At 37.2% G+C, this 14,870-nt stretch overlaps 1 pseudogene; it reads right to left on the bottom strand.

Annotated features, from left to right (window-relative positions):
- Positions 1–5,049: 5,049 nt before the first annotated feature.
- On the bottom strand, positions 5,050–8,138 carry LOC115921610 (annotated as a pseudogene).
- Positions 8,139–14,870: the final 6,732 nt, after the last annotated feature.

The following is a 14,870-nucleotide window of genomic DNA, read 5'->3' as shown; positions in this document are numbered from 1 at the left end:
TGAAAAGTACCCCTTTACCGGAGATTTTTAGAACACGAATGCAGTCCCTCCAAACCCGGAATGGGGGGGGGGGGCAACAGGCGCTTGCATGAGAGGGTTAATTTTTAGAATAATACTGATCGTATTGGTAGACTTATCCAAATTTTTCTCATTATCTGAAGGAATTTATTGATTGATGGCACAATACATAATCAAACCGGGAGGGGTACGGGAGAATGGTTCTCCATGTTACCATGAGAAAAAAAATTGAGATGTGTTATAGGCAGTTATGTTTAATTGATCTTGTTGTAGAAAGAAATTAATCTCAACATGATAGAGAAGTTTGATAGTTTAGCATAGGAGCACTTTAAAACACGATCTCACCTTCCTTCCAAAAAAAAATAACCAATGGCAACATCCTCGTGCGTCACCTCTTGCAATTTGCGAGCATGACAATGACGGATTACGTAATGCGAACATGATTTCCATAGGATATACAATATGGTATTGAACTTGATTGCCCTTGAGTAGATTTTTCGAAAATAATAAGGGAGTTTACAGATAGCACATGGTACAAATGACCCCAAATATCCACAGATCTTTTACACATGGAGAAGTTCCACTTTGAGCATCTTAGAAAAAAAACTGCCAAAGTCCTAGATGTGCTTCATGAATACCTTTTGTTTGACCTCTTGAAAAGAATACTTCCACCTGCGTATAATAGAATGTACCGTTGGTGCATAATGATGTTACATAAATAATGTTACATAACTTTCATGAGCGCATATCCAGTATTCATCTCTGTGGGTTTTACCATTTTGGTACATTATGACCTTCATCTGCCCATGCGCAGATTGTATCTGTGAACTGGCTTATTGGGATCGTGTTTGAAGTATATTGATGTAGGGTCTTGTCTCTTATTCGAGAGCTAGGACATATTTTTGTCCCTATATCTACCCAGGTACCTAGAAATGCAGGGATATAATAATTGCTGGGGCCGCACGGAGAGCAGTTTGACGGATGTGATATACGAAGGGAAAATAAGATCCAATTATTTTTTTAAAGATTATTCATAACTTTCTCAATATTTGATCGATTAAAAAAAAAATTCTTAAAGATTAATTGTCTGTTTAAAAAATATATATAATTAGCAAGTAGCTTATTTTGGACGCAGGGGGCACGTTCCCCTACGCGGCTCTTGAAGGAAGCACAGACAAAAACGAAGAGACGAAGAGAACACTGGTTAAAGGAAAAGAAATATAATCATGCGCCCCCAATTATGTAGAATAAACTCCATCAGAATTATACTTTTTTAAGGTCAGTCGCTTCGCTTCACTCCGTAGATGTTGAACTGAACGGAATTCATGATACATTTTTACGGTGTCAACACTCAATTAAAATTCAAATAGTTTATTGAAATCAACTTCTGACGTACTAGGATTATCATTAAAAGCAAAACAAAAGTATATCACACTTATATATTTGACTATTCCTTACACGTTTAATATCTACATTACACCGAAATACAACAGAATGCGATACAAATTGAAAGAGTTATAGAAGAAGAAAAAATGAGAGACATACCAAACACGCTCTCTATGCGTAAAAGATTATGCTGGCTAGTCGCTACACATTGTATAAAATCCACTCTGAAATTACATCTGCGCTGAAAAGTACATAATCTGATAAGAATATTTATATCATATAAATCTGAATTGTTGAATTGAATTGAATTAATTTTTACAAAAACATGAAAAGAAAAATGTAAAAAATGATACATTTACAGTCTATCGAAGTGGAGAGATAACAACAGTATAAATACTTAACTAGGTTATCGTCTTATCATGGACATTCTATACAACGCTAAAATATGAAAATTAGCTTTCATGATCGCCAATGTTATATTTTTGTAGCTCTGATAATAATAATTTTAAAAATAGTAATAATGATAATAATGGTATGGTATGGTATGGTATATTTTATTTATTCACAGTTAAAAACAAAAAAAAATACAATTGTGCCCGCATTCAGCAAAAGCTGTTTTTCAGCAAGGCCGTGATTACATATAATTAGCATAGAATATAAAACAATGAAAATACAATTTACAAACAAATATGCAAGTTATAATAAGTGAACATAATATACAGAAATTTAAGTACAAAATAGAATCATAGTGAGAAAGTGAGGGGGAAAAAAAAAATTATCTACGAGATGAAAGAAGTGAGCAAATATCTTGAACTTTACTTATCTCAATGTTGTAAGATTTAAAAACATTTATAATTCTGATATCGTTGGGTAGGGTATTAAAAAGCTTTGATGCATGATATAACGGACTATGTTGAAGAAAATTTGTGTGAGGTCTTGGAAGGGGGATTTGTGAATTTGCATAACGGAACATATAGCCTACATTAGTATTAAATTGGATCAATGACGATAAAATAGGTGGACCAAGATTATGTAACAACTTAAATATAGTAACTAAAGCCTGTTTGACCCAGTATTCTTTTAGCATGTCAATTTCAAGGGTTTTATAAAGAATTTCAGTGTGATATCTACTATTAACTCCAAGTACAGATCTCAAACACCTATTTTGTAGTGTTTGAAGTTGTTTTAACCGAGTTTCTCTACCGTTCATCCAAATCATGCTGCCATTAGCGAAATGAGGCTGAATTAAGGTTTTGTACAGTATTAATGCTATCTTTTCATCTGTGAATTGTCTCATTCGCTTTAGAGCAAAATACGTCTTTAAAACCTTTTTCTTTACATGGTCTATTTGTGGGTTCCATGAGAAATTGCAATCAAGCAAAATCCCAAGATATTTGCATTCCATTACTCTAAGTAATATTTTGTTATTCAAACGAATATCAACATTACAGAAACGACTCAAATTTGACTTTGAACCGGTTAACATGACCTGAAATTTGTCAACGTTAAGTAACAATTCATTATTTGAAAACCATGTCGTAGCTGATTTCAAATCACCATTGATTACTTTCTCTAATATCTTTGGGTCTTTTGATGCAAAATGCATGCAAGTGTCATCCGCATACAGAGAAAGGGAACATTTGTTGATTGATTTATATAAATCATTCTAACAATCATAATAACAACAGGTCCATTCTATATAGCACAGCTAATTATGAATGTACACTACTACGTCCAATACATTTATACCCGGCTAACTGAGGCGCCAAAACAAGGTGTTAAAGACAAAGTACTCAAGGAATTTCTTTCCACTGTAGATCATGTCTCGCCAAAGGACATTAGTGCCACGGCAGGACTCAAATCGCGAACCATGTGATCCACAGTCCGGTGACGTACCCACCAGACCACAACACCTCTACTGATCAAGAGACTCCAAGAGATATAGAAGGCTAATAACTATAACTACAGATCCATTTCAATTCAATTCAATTTATTTTGCCAAGCAATAAAAAACATACAGGGTAAAACAAAAGCAGTATACAAAGTTTCACACAATTACAATTACTAACATAGATAAACACAGAATCAATTTACAAACATGAATAATACAAAGGAAATTGCTAATGCTGGTAGCAGCCAGAAAGGAGGTGGTCCTTGTATGCGGCTGACCAATTAATCAAATATAAAAAGTTAAGCTGTAATAAAAAGAGAAGCAAACAACAATTACATGTAAAATATAATGAATTTAACAACCGTTAAAATCTGTAGCTAATATTAAAGGCATTACAAACTTTTGGTATGGGGTCATGAATTTGGTTCAAATTAATAAATTGGAAGCATATGCGTTCCTACAATATTCATTGATCGTTGTCCCGGTTGAAATCGAGTCTAAAGTTATGAAATTATAAATAATAAACCCGTTATGTTGTATAGCTCCCTCTCAAGGTCAAGATACCAATTTAGCTATGAAACAATGTTTCTTGACTAAAATCGACCGATTAGCTATTCCCGTTTGGAAATTATATAGGCCTATCACAACTACATATTCTGAGATTTTCATGGTCGCAGCTACCATTGTACGGCCGTAGGCGCTATTTGAAATTTATCAAAATTTACCGGGAGCACCGGTAAATTTTTATATTCAATTTTTCTCGAAAACAGAAGTGTTTTAGGGGTTAATTTTTTTAGTGCTTATAATACATCCACAGGGGCATCCAAATAAATCAAAATTGTAAAGATTCACTATCCACCCAATTTTCAAAATTTCCCAAAACTTTGTATTACCTTTAATATACGTCCATCAAGTATTGTTTGTATTTACGTTTGAAAGTGTTAACAAATTTCAATTCACGTATTTTACGAGGTATAGTACTCCATAAGTCTTTTGTTTCTATTATTTCATTTCCAAAACACGTGCATGATGTCACACGTCCTCTCAAAAGAGAGGACGTGAATTCCAGAACCGTTACAAGGGTTGACTGTTAACAATGTTTTAACAACAGTTGTAAATTTCTCTATTATAGTATATCTTGTTAACTGTCTTGTCTTTTCTCCTCATAATTTCGTTTCAGCATAAAATAATGCATTTCAAATAGCAGGTATAAAGAGCATAGTTCTAATATAGAAGGACTTAACTCATCGGTGAGCAGACATTTGCTCCTGCGACAATTATATTGTTATCTATTTCTGGACCTCTAGGAAGAACAGAGCCATTTTAATAATGGCTCTGAATGGAGCATTCCAGCCGTTTTTAATTCTTGATTTGTATCATATTTGTAAATTGTATTCTTGTATGTATTTGGATTTTTATACGGAAAATAAAACCAACCAACCAACCATTGTTTCCAGTGTTATTTTGCCAACTACAGGGTTAGGATCAGGTTGGGGTTGTAACTGGGGTTTGAAACGGTTAAGGGTTACTCTCTTTAAAAAAAAAAGTGAATTTTCAAAATCACGGACGTCACTCCTCTGGAGAGTGAAAATGCAGTGAAAATGGAGTGAAAATAGAGTGAACATTCACTCTTTTTTCTTAGAGAGCACTCTAAAATCAATAGATTTTCACTCCTAAACAAGTGATCACGGACGTCACTCCCAAGAAAGTGAAAATAGAGTGAAAATTCACTCTTTTTTTTAAGAGAGTAGGTATAGTGGTGTGTCCAGGGTTGAAGTTGAGAATTTGGTTTGTGAAGGGAACTAAAACGCGGAGCATCTGTCACAGGAGCAAGACAGTGTGTTATAACCGATTCACCTTTTATACTTATTTCAATCTGTTTTGATACATTTCTTGATATATTGGCATCGCAATCTCTGATAGTTCGATAACGTCATCAGGAAGTTGATCACGTGGGGGTATATCTTTGGGTGGATGAAACTTAACTGAAGGCATGGATACATCTAAGTGGCTCGTATTGTGAATCAAATCTTCACCCGGCCAATTCCATTTCTTGGCATCATCAATAGAGACGTTCAAATCTAGAAGCGACTCGCTGAACGGCAATCCGATCGCTTCGCAGTATTTCGGCATCATTTAAGCAGGATTCGAGAGCAAATCGGTAGAGTCGATGATAACCGGTGATGGATCGAGGTTTTCTCGCACGTACTTCCAGAGGGAGTGAAGACTCTGGAAGAAAACACCTGTATCTAATTCTGAGTGATTTCGCACGTCGAAGCGAGATTCATCGGTTTCCCCTTCAAGTAGGAACCCCGCCTCTTGATATTGGCGATAAGATGCTTTTTTTGAAAGATGAGTAGACTAGAGTTGGGTGTCTGATTAAGAAAGAATGACGATATGCAGTTGGTAAATACCTTCTGCACTTGTCGTCACACATTGCAAAGCTTTCATCCTTGGCAAACACGTATTTGCTGCTTGTCTGCTCTAGCGCCCTCTTTACGTTGTTGTAACTACAAGTTTTAGAAGAAAAAAAAAATCGATATAATACAATGTTGGTCATAATGGTTGAATAATTATTTTTACCCCAATTTATGGAATGACTTTGACAATGATTTATTTGTAATAAATAGATCTAGAGAAAAGAATACATTCTCAGATGTTATTGAATAATAATTTGTGAGTGTTTGTTTTGAGTGACTGCCAAATCATGTGTTTCCTACTATGCTTATCAACTAGGGGACCTACGCCCTTAAGTCATAACTGTTAGTAATGAAAATTAATGCCTCACAACTGAAGGCACTAATACAGCTAATCGACACGGTTTTGATCCTGGGGCCTCACAGTAACGAGGCCATTGCTTAGCCACTGAATCATGACTGTATACACAGCGAGGCTAGAGTACGGGGCCGCCCCACAAATACAGAAAAACAAAGAAAATGCAATAAATTATCAATAATTCATTGCATTTTGCCCCGTACCCTAGCCCCCGCTGCGCCTGGCCTCGTTACTGAACCTCAGGATCAAAACCGTGTCGATCAGCTATATATTAGTGCCATTTTGTGAGGCATTAATCCTCATTACTGTCAGTTATGACTTAAGGGCGTAGGTCCCCTAGTTGATTAGCATAGTAGCAGACACATGCTTTAGCACACACGCAAAACAAACGCTCGCAAACTATTATTCAATAACATCTGAGAATTAAAACTATTATTTAGATCTACTAGGAATATATCATTGTCAAAATCATTCCATAAATATTGGAGTAAAAATAATTATTCCACCTTTATGACCAACAGTGTATATAGTCAAAAAGGGAAAACAACAAAAATAAAGAAGTAAAGCTGGTACAATGAGTGCGTTCATAGCCGATTCAACAAGAACTTCACGATACAACTAAAACCTCGGTGCTTTTTTGTGATGAACAATATAAAATGTTATCATGGATCACGATAATCTTGCAACCTGGTAACGCCACAACATGATGAGGAAGTTTATTTTGTCATTAGAGGGGAGAGAAATTAGGAGGAGGGGGAGGGGCAATGTCGGATCTGGGCAAGCGCGAAGCGCTATCTCTGTTAAAAATGCTTTAATATAAGTTTCGACATCATTATAGATCTGTGAAATCATCGCTATATTAGAAATGTGACGCCGGTTAATCTACGGCTAATATCCATCAAACGGAAAAGAAGGTATGAAACAATATCTATATCTGATTCCTTAAATTAAAGACGCAGAGTAGTTCGAACCCCGGCCGCGTCCTTCCAAAAGACGTTAAAAGACGGGAGTTGCTGCTACCTCGTTTGGCGTTCAACAATAAGAGGATAGAGCAACGTCGATCTGGCGCTGCTCAGTGGCTGCCGGGCTCACGATCAATAAGGGAGTTTACAGATACAATCTGCGCATGGGCAGATAAAAGTCATTTGTACCAAAAAGGTAAAACCCACCAGAGATGAATACTGGATATGCGCTCATGAAAGTTATGTAACACTATTCATTTATGCACCAACGGTACATTCTAAGATACGCAGGTGGAAGTATTCTTTTCAAGAGGGCAAACAAAAGGTATTCATGAAGCACATGTAGGACTTTGGCAGTTATTTTTCTAAGATACTTAAAGTGGAACTTCTCCATGTGTAAAAGATCTGTGGATATTTGGGGTCATTTGTACCATGTGCTATCTATAAACTCCCTTATTGGGCAAAAATAATTTCCATTTTCGGTTAAATAAAATTTGGAGTGAACTTTAAATGATTATTATTATTATCATTATTATTAAAGTAGAAGGTCGAAAGTCCAAGTCATTTATTAACAATACTTATTCTAATCACATAAGGCACGATATATCATTGTTGGTGATTTCATGCAGTGTATTACAAAAGATCTTATTTATTCGGGTTATTCAATTGACAGTTTCATTGATATTTAACATGATATCTTTCTCTATATGCCTTAAATTGTATTTGTATAATCTTTTATATGAATAAACTATGTAAAGTTTAAAGAAAGGTTCTTTACAACGATGTGACAAAAATGAAAGCATAGCTTGACGAGAAACTTACATGTACGAGAGCCTCTCTGTTGTCACTTTCGTCGTACAAGCAGAGCTCAATAGTTCGCTAGCGATGTCGTATGCTGCTTCATTGCCTTCGTAATTCGGTGGTAATTCTTCGTTGCGGGAACGCTTCATCCAGCCAGCTGCCATTCCTGCAAACCCGTAAGGTTCGAGCCAGACTTCGATATCAGGAACGCGACTCATTGAATTCGTGATTGCCGTCGAGACCGAGTGAGGGACCATCCACATTATGTTCTTACTGCATGTCTCCATGTCTTTACTTTCCGCCATTTTCAATGGGAACCTATAAGGCTGTGCAGTTGTAATACAGATAATGTCAAATAATGCATATATTATCATGATCTCGATCTCTAGTTGATCATTAATGTTCAAGATCAACGGTCGTGACCCGGGGGTCTCAGCTCTCAGTCATGTGTAAATACTGTAACACCCGAAATGGGTATTTCAAAAAAGTGTACTCCTACCAAGTATTTTTCTTTCTTTCTTTCTTCTCTTCTTTTCTCTCTCCGTTCTTTCCTTTCTTTTACTTTTCTTTTCTTTTTCTTTTTTTCCCTTTTTTTTCTTTCTTTTCTTTCCCTTTCCCTCTCATTTTCCCCTCCCCCTTTTCTCATTTTTTCCCCGACAGCAGCGCAATTTTACCGACAATACCCCCGACAGGGGAGGGGGAGGGGGGGAGGGGGGGTGTCGCACCCCGCCCCCCTTAGCGACGCCCCTGGTTGTTATCCCATTATTATTTTAAACGAAATGCTATTCCTCTTATCTTCTTCTTTCTCTCTTCCCTTTTCCCCTCCTTTTCTCCCTTTTTCTTTTCCCCCTTTTTTTTTTACCGGGGGGGGGGGGGGGGGGGGCACGTGCCCCCTTTGCCCCCTGAATCCGCCACTGGTATAGTTGTATAGATGTACAGTTTACAAAATGACACCTCATTTACTGCTACTCATCGAAGCTGAGCTTTGCCCTTGAAAAACTGTTAATATCCCAGCCATAATGCGATAATGCAACACTCTGAATAAACCTATTAATGAACTCGTAAAAGATTATTTGTCAAATTACTGCCCTCTTACATTTAATTTTTTACGTCTCTCCAAAGTAGACATTTTCTGTCCCTGTCTTTTTTCAAGTCTCCCTGGAACCTACTCTGTACAAGCTATGCTTTTCTATAGGTTCCTGCACATGTCACAAGTTTGTGCCTGTTATGATTCCAGTGGCGGATCCAGGGGGGGGGGGGGGGCCCGGGCCCCCCTCCCCCCTTGAGAAAAAAATCATGTAAAATCACGTGATTTTTACCTTTTTTGGGGGTTGGCCCCCCCCCCCCCCTGGCGCTCAAGGGGGGGGGATGCAAATGAAAAAAATTTCGAGGACAAAAAAAAAAAAAAAAAAAAAATGTGCTCACTACCCCCCCCCCCCCCCCGCGATTTTCAAATTTTAAGGAGCAAAAAAAAAAAAAAGTTGGGCCCCCTCCCCTAAGAAATCCTGGATCCGCGCCTGTATGATTCAACCTGTCCCCTGAATGCAACCCGCTTATTGTTATGTAGATTAAAGAATTGGGTTGAATGCATTAATGGGGCCTGTCACCACGAAATGAGTCCAGTGTCGCAAAAAAATTATTCCTGTTTTTAAGTATTATATGAATCTACATTAAGTAAGCTTTAAATTAAGGGGTCACACATTAAAATTGATAAATTATATCCAGAAATATGAACAAAAACCTAATTGGACTTTATAACAATGGGATTACCCAGTTTTGAGATAATTAGGTGTAAAGTTAATGATGCGTAACATATTATAGTCTGGTCAACAACAACATAGCAACAACACACTTCCCATCAATCGATTTCAATGAAACTTTCAACAAACAAAGAAATAATAAGTCGATTTTTGGAAAAATCTTAAATGTGGTAGGTGGGTCAATTTTCAGTACATACACACTATACATCGCTATTATAGGTTTTCCCGGCCAATTTCGTCAAAGCAGCAACCAATTTCATTAACGTTCATTCATGTTCGAGAAAATTTTCTCCACTCGTTGCTCCCCTGTTTCATTTTTAAACTTTCTGCATTCAATTTCGTTTCGAGACACCGCATTTTCCAAACATGAACATTCAAATTAGAGTTAAGTTCAGTCAATTTAGAAATGCGTAAGCGTCATTCAATTTCGCCAATGTTACGTGGGAGGAGAAATCTTTGGCGAATTGCGGTTTCATTTTCGTCTATGAGCAACCTCTTTCGCAATTGGGTCATTCAAATTAAAACAAGACCCCATAATCATATATGGGGCTCGATGTTTTTTTTCTTCTTCTTTTTGTCATGTTATTCATTTATTCTTTTCTGACACGATCTCACATAATACAATCTTCTTATTTTTCTGATATATTTATTTTGCGTTTTATGTTTTCTCTTTCTTTCAACATTCTTTATTTTTGTTGATACTTCTCTTTATACATATTATCTTCATACATTTCATTATAAATGAGGTTATTTTTTAAATGGTTTGCTATGATTAATCTTGATTGAGTAGGTGTTTTTCTTTCTTTCCATTTTACATATTGTTATTTATTCATCATTGTATTTTGTTTCCATCATTAAAAGCTGTTCAGCCATCGATTTCTTGGCGTGCCAGGCACCTAGGCATGTACGTCTGCGAATGGTTGTACCACTGGGTGCATTTGGCCGGTGTTATGGTGTCGATGCACTGCACGGCAACCTCTCTCAGGGCGTCGCAACGCCACTGTTGCAGGTTGACTCCTGCTCGTCCAGCAGCTACCCTGTCTCCAACCCGCTGTTGCCATGCCGGCAGCGCCAAGGTTCTCTTCACAGCACTCTTGAATGATGAGTGAGCCATTTCAGTCATGTTCAAAAATGGCGAGTAAGGAGGGAGGCGCTTCGTCTCGATCAGAGGATTGGCATTCTCTGGAAGCTCAGCTCTCACGTGAGGCCTGGCGTTGTCATAAATTAAGACGACAGGGGCATCATCAGGGAACATTTCATTGCACTCTGCAACTGTTGCGGCAAGGAACCGCTCGAAACTTGCTCGGGTGACAGTCTCGAAAGCCATTTCATGGTGCACGAGACCAACTGCTGCGGAAACGGCGAACGATACGTTGCAGTTACGGCCCCGTTGCCCATGTACCACCCTCCTTGCGGGAACACCTCGTGGTGCCCTTCCTTGGGTGCGACGCGTCCAGATGTTGTACCCACACTCGTCTATGAAGACGCAGTTGGCCAAAACACCGTGCTCGAGAAACCACTCTGCATACCCTTCCCGTTGTTGGAGGACTCGTGGGGTGTTTCTGGCATCGGGTACGTCCTCGGCGAGTTTCAGTGTCATAAGCATGGCGTCAAGAGCCCTCGCTATGGTGGTCGTTGACACTTCCGGCTTCTGAGGGAGGTCTTCCCGGAGTTTGTCCTTCATTTGCCGAAGCGTGAGCAGTGGATTGGTATCGATGATGTCTTGAAGATAGTTCTTCATTTCCTCATCTATTTTGGAATTTCGTGCCCCGCCTCTTGGTAGCTTCTCAATTCTACCGCTGTCCAGATAGGTGGCTACTATGGATCGCGCTGTAGAGCGCTTAATCCCTAAATTATCTGCCAGTTCTAAATAATCTTGGCCGTTTCCTTCGAATGCTTCGACCAAACGACGTCTGTCGACGTTAGAGATTTTCATGTACTGCACACGAGCTGCCATAATACAGGATCTTTGTAGATATAGATTGTGCTAAGAAGAGAAGTCAAAAATTGCGCGCCTCCTCTTGGGGAAAGTTACCTGTGTAATGAGAGATACCTGTTAACGAATACGCATATCATTCCTACAAGTAATCCTTGCATAAATTATTCAAACAGAAGTATACAAAGTGACAAATTAACATTAAATGAAAAGCAATGCACAAATGTCACATATGTATGCCTATTCACGAAACTGAATGCTCAAATACATACCACCGTCTGTCCAATGCGAATTTGAATGCTCTTTGCACGCTTTTCTAAATTGAATGCTCATTTTGCACGTTAACGTGACGAAAGTATGAAATCGCATGCTCCTAAATCAAATTGAATGACGCAATTAGCCTTTTGAATGTTGATCTACATAGTCATTCAATTTCGCACGAATTTGAATGAACGTAACGTTAATTCGGATGCTAAGTTTACGAAGTTGGGCGGGAAAACCTCCGAAAACCTATACTACGATTGAGCTAATGCGACACTGGACTCATTTCGTGGTGACTGGCCCCATTTGGTAGTTAGGCTCCACTGCACTCTACATAGCTCCAACAGGTGATGCAAGCAGCATAGCTATAGTGGGTGGGTTGCCTTACCTAGCAGTGTAGTGTCACTATCTGCACACAAGTCATACAGGGAGGACCTATGGGTTGGATGTGAATGAAAGTTGTGTCATAGCTCAAAAACATGGCATTTTGCGCTGCAAGTATAAGTTCCATAGAGAGTCAAGATCATCAGAACCGACATTGAGGCCTGCCCCGATTTTCTGCATTTCAGTCAACCAGTCAAACTGTAAGTTTAATCCAAGTTTAATCCATATTTGTATTCCTTTTTATAATGATACATTGGGCGTGTTCATTTGTCATTGAGACAGTCAAGGTCACAAGTGAACCTTTGAATTAGGGATTAATAATGAAGACTTCAAATCATTTCTCTTAAGTAATAATGTAACTCTTTATACATTATTTTGTTCATTTCTGAATAATAAATGAAAGTACATGTTCGCAGGATTTGCACTCAGTAATTCAGACTCTTTCGAATGTTGAAAGGATATTTGTAATGCAATGTAAATCATTATGATAGAAGCCTTTTCTGTAATGTATTTTATTGTATTGCCTGATGATGATTATAGTCTCGTTAAAAGATATTAAGTAGATGATGAATAATTTGGTATTATTCCTTAGACTATTAATAGCATGGGTTAACGTTAACTTTTAGATGGTGTTCCGGCTAGGACTTACAGAACAAGTCCTCTATCAAAGTTCCATGCCACAATGGGTGGATCTCTACCAGTAACGACTAAGGAGAGATGAAGGTGATATTACCGATGGAGCAACCCCTTCGTTACGGTTAACAAGTTCCAGCAACAGTAACAACTATGGTTTCTTTATTCCCATGAACAATATTTTAATATCACATCTTGAGAGTGATTGTATCACTAAAGTGGGTTATTTTATTTATATCTCCAGACGTACGATAAACCTACGACCATTTTTAATGTCAATACTCTGTACAAATGTGTTACTTTGTGACAGCTAAGACTACAACCTCAGGGTTGGGTTCAATATATTCTTTATATCTTTATATGTATTTCTATTGTGATAAGAAGTAAAGTAATAAAGATAAGAAGAAGATGATATTCTTTGATACACTTAACAGAATTTGAATTCTTTGTTCATTGTGTAAATCTTCCTGTGAGACCATTAGAGAGTTTTAACTAGATCACGAATTAAAGTCACCTGAGTTTACCCAGTTGTGACAGTGCCTTTATCAAGCAAATTTGATGATATGTAACTTTGTAGTCTGATTAATTTGTGAATGACTATAATCATATTTTACAATTATGAAACAATGTCTTTTATGTATATTTTGTTATCCGTATTGTATTTGCATGTAACATGTGAAACCAATAAACTCAAACTCAAACTCAAAGCAATTTCATGTGCCTTGTGTGTCAATTTTTAAATAGCGAAGTTTGTGAACATGACGATGACGTAATCCGAACATGATTTCTATTGGCAAATCAAGACAATAAGGGAGTTTACAGATACAATCTGCGCATGGGCAGATAAAGGTCATTTGTACCAAAATGGTAAAACCCACAGAGATGAATACTGGATATGCGCTCATGAAAGTTATGTAACATTATTCATTTATGCACCAACGGTACATTCTATGATACGCAGGTGGAAGTATTCTTTTCAAGAAGTCAAACAAAAGGTATTCATGAAGCACATCTAGGACTTTGGCAGTTATTATTCTAAGATGCTCAAAGTGGAACTTCTCCATGTGTAAAATATATGTGGATATTTGGGGTCATTTGTACCATGTGCTATCTGTAAACTCCCTTATAGAGTATTGAAAAAGCAACTGTAGCCGATTTCGTGAAAGTCTTTGCGATCGTGTCCAATAATGTATTGCTACTTACTAAAATTCATAGAAGGAAACTGTATTTCATAGAAATAAAAATCACAAACGAAATAATCCGATACGAAGGATGCAACTTATTCCGCCAGCAAACTTTTGCAGTTTAAAGTGAATCTAATTTATTTCATTCTTCTTGATTAAAATATAAATATAAAGCAATGATTGACTGGTAACATACTATTAAGACAAGATGCAGTATCTGAATAAATATAGTTAAACATCATGGTCCATATTCTACTAATTAAGTCAAGCCAGACATCGGTCTAAGATCACGTTTAACAAAGGCCAACTTAGACCTGACACTAACTTTCATTGTTAAACACGATTTTTAACAAAGCTAGGGCTATACATTTGAGTAGAATACGGGTTCATTAGTATGCATATGGTACTGTGAAGACACTGTTAACTTTACATTCTACATAATTCATTACATACATACATGTAGTTTCTCGAATTTTACAGAAGAAGTTAAAAAAATAAGTAATCAAAGTTTTTTAATATACTTTATAGTGATTTTAAATATCCGCATACATCGACATAATATATCAGTCATATCTGTGTAAGTAGAAAATATCTCGATATCATCAATTATGAAAGGTACCAAACCTTATTTAATCGGGACCTGTTCAACATGATTTTTTTTTCTTCTTATCATCAGTTAATTATGCTTGATGTCTATTGTTACATAATTGCTAACAAGCAAGTATTTATGGGGTGAGTAAACCTACGGCCTGAAGTTCTACCCGAAAGACTCGGAAATATAAGGTTAAATGTCTTATTATAATAAGGTCACTATGATAAGGTCACTATGATAAGTCACTATTACTATAACACATGAACTTAATTTTTAATCCGGGACAC

The sequence above is a fragment of the Strongylocentrotus purpuratus genome, unplaced genomic scaffold (assembly GCF_000002235.5).
Source record: "Strongylocentrotus purpuratus isolate Spur 01 unplaced genomic scaffold, Spur_5.0 spur5_scaffold_10, whole genome shotgun sequence".
NCBI classification, from domain to species: domain Eukaryota; kingdom Metazoa; phylum Echinodermata; class Echinoidea; order Camarodonta; family Strongylocentrotidae; genus Strongylocentrotus; species Strongylocentrotus purpuratus.
The sequence above is the reverse complement of the archived record's forward strand: the minus strand, read 5'-3'. Positions and strand labels throughout refer to the sequence as shown.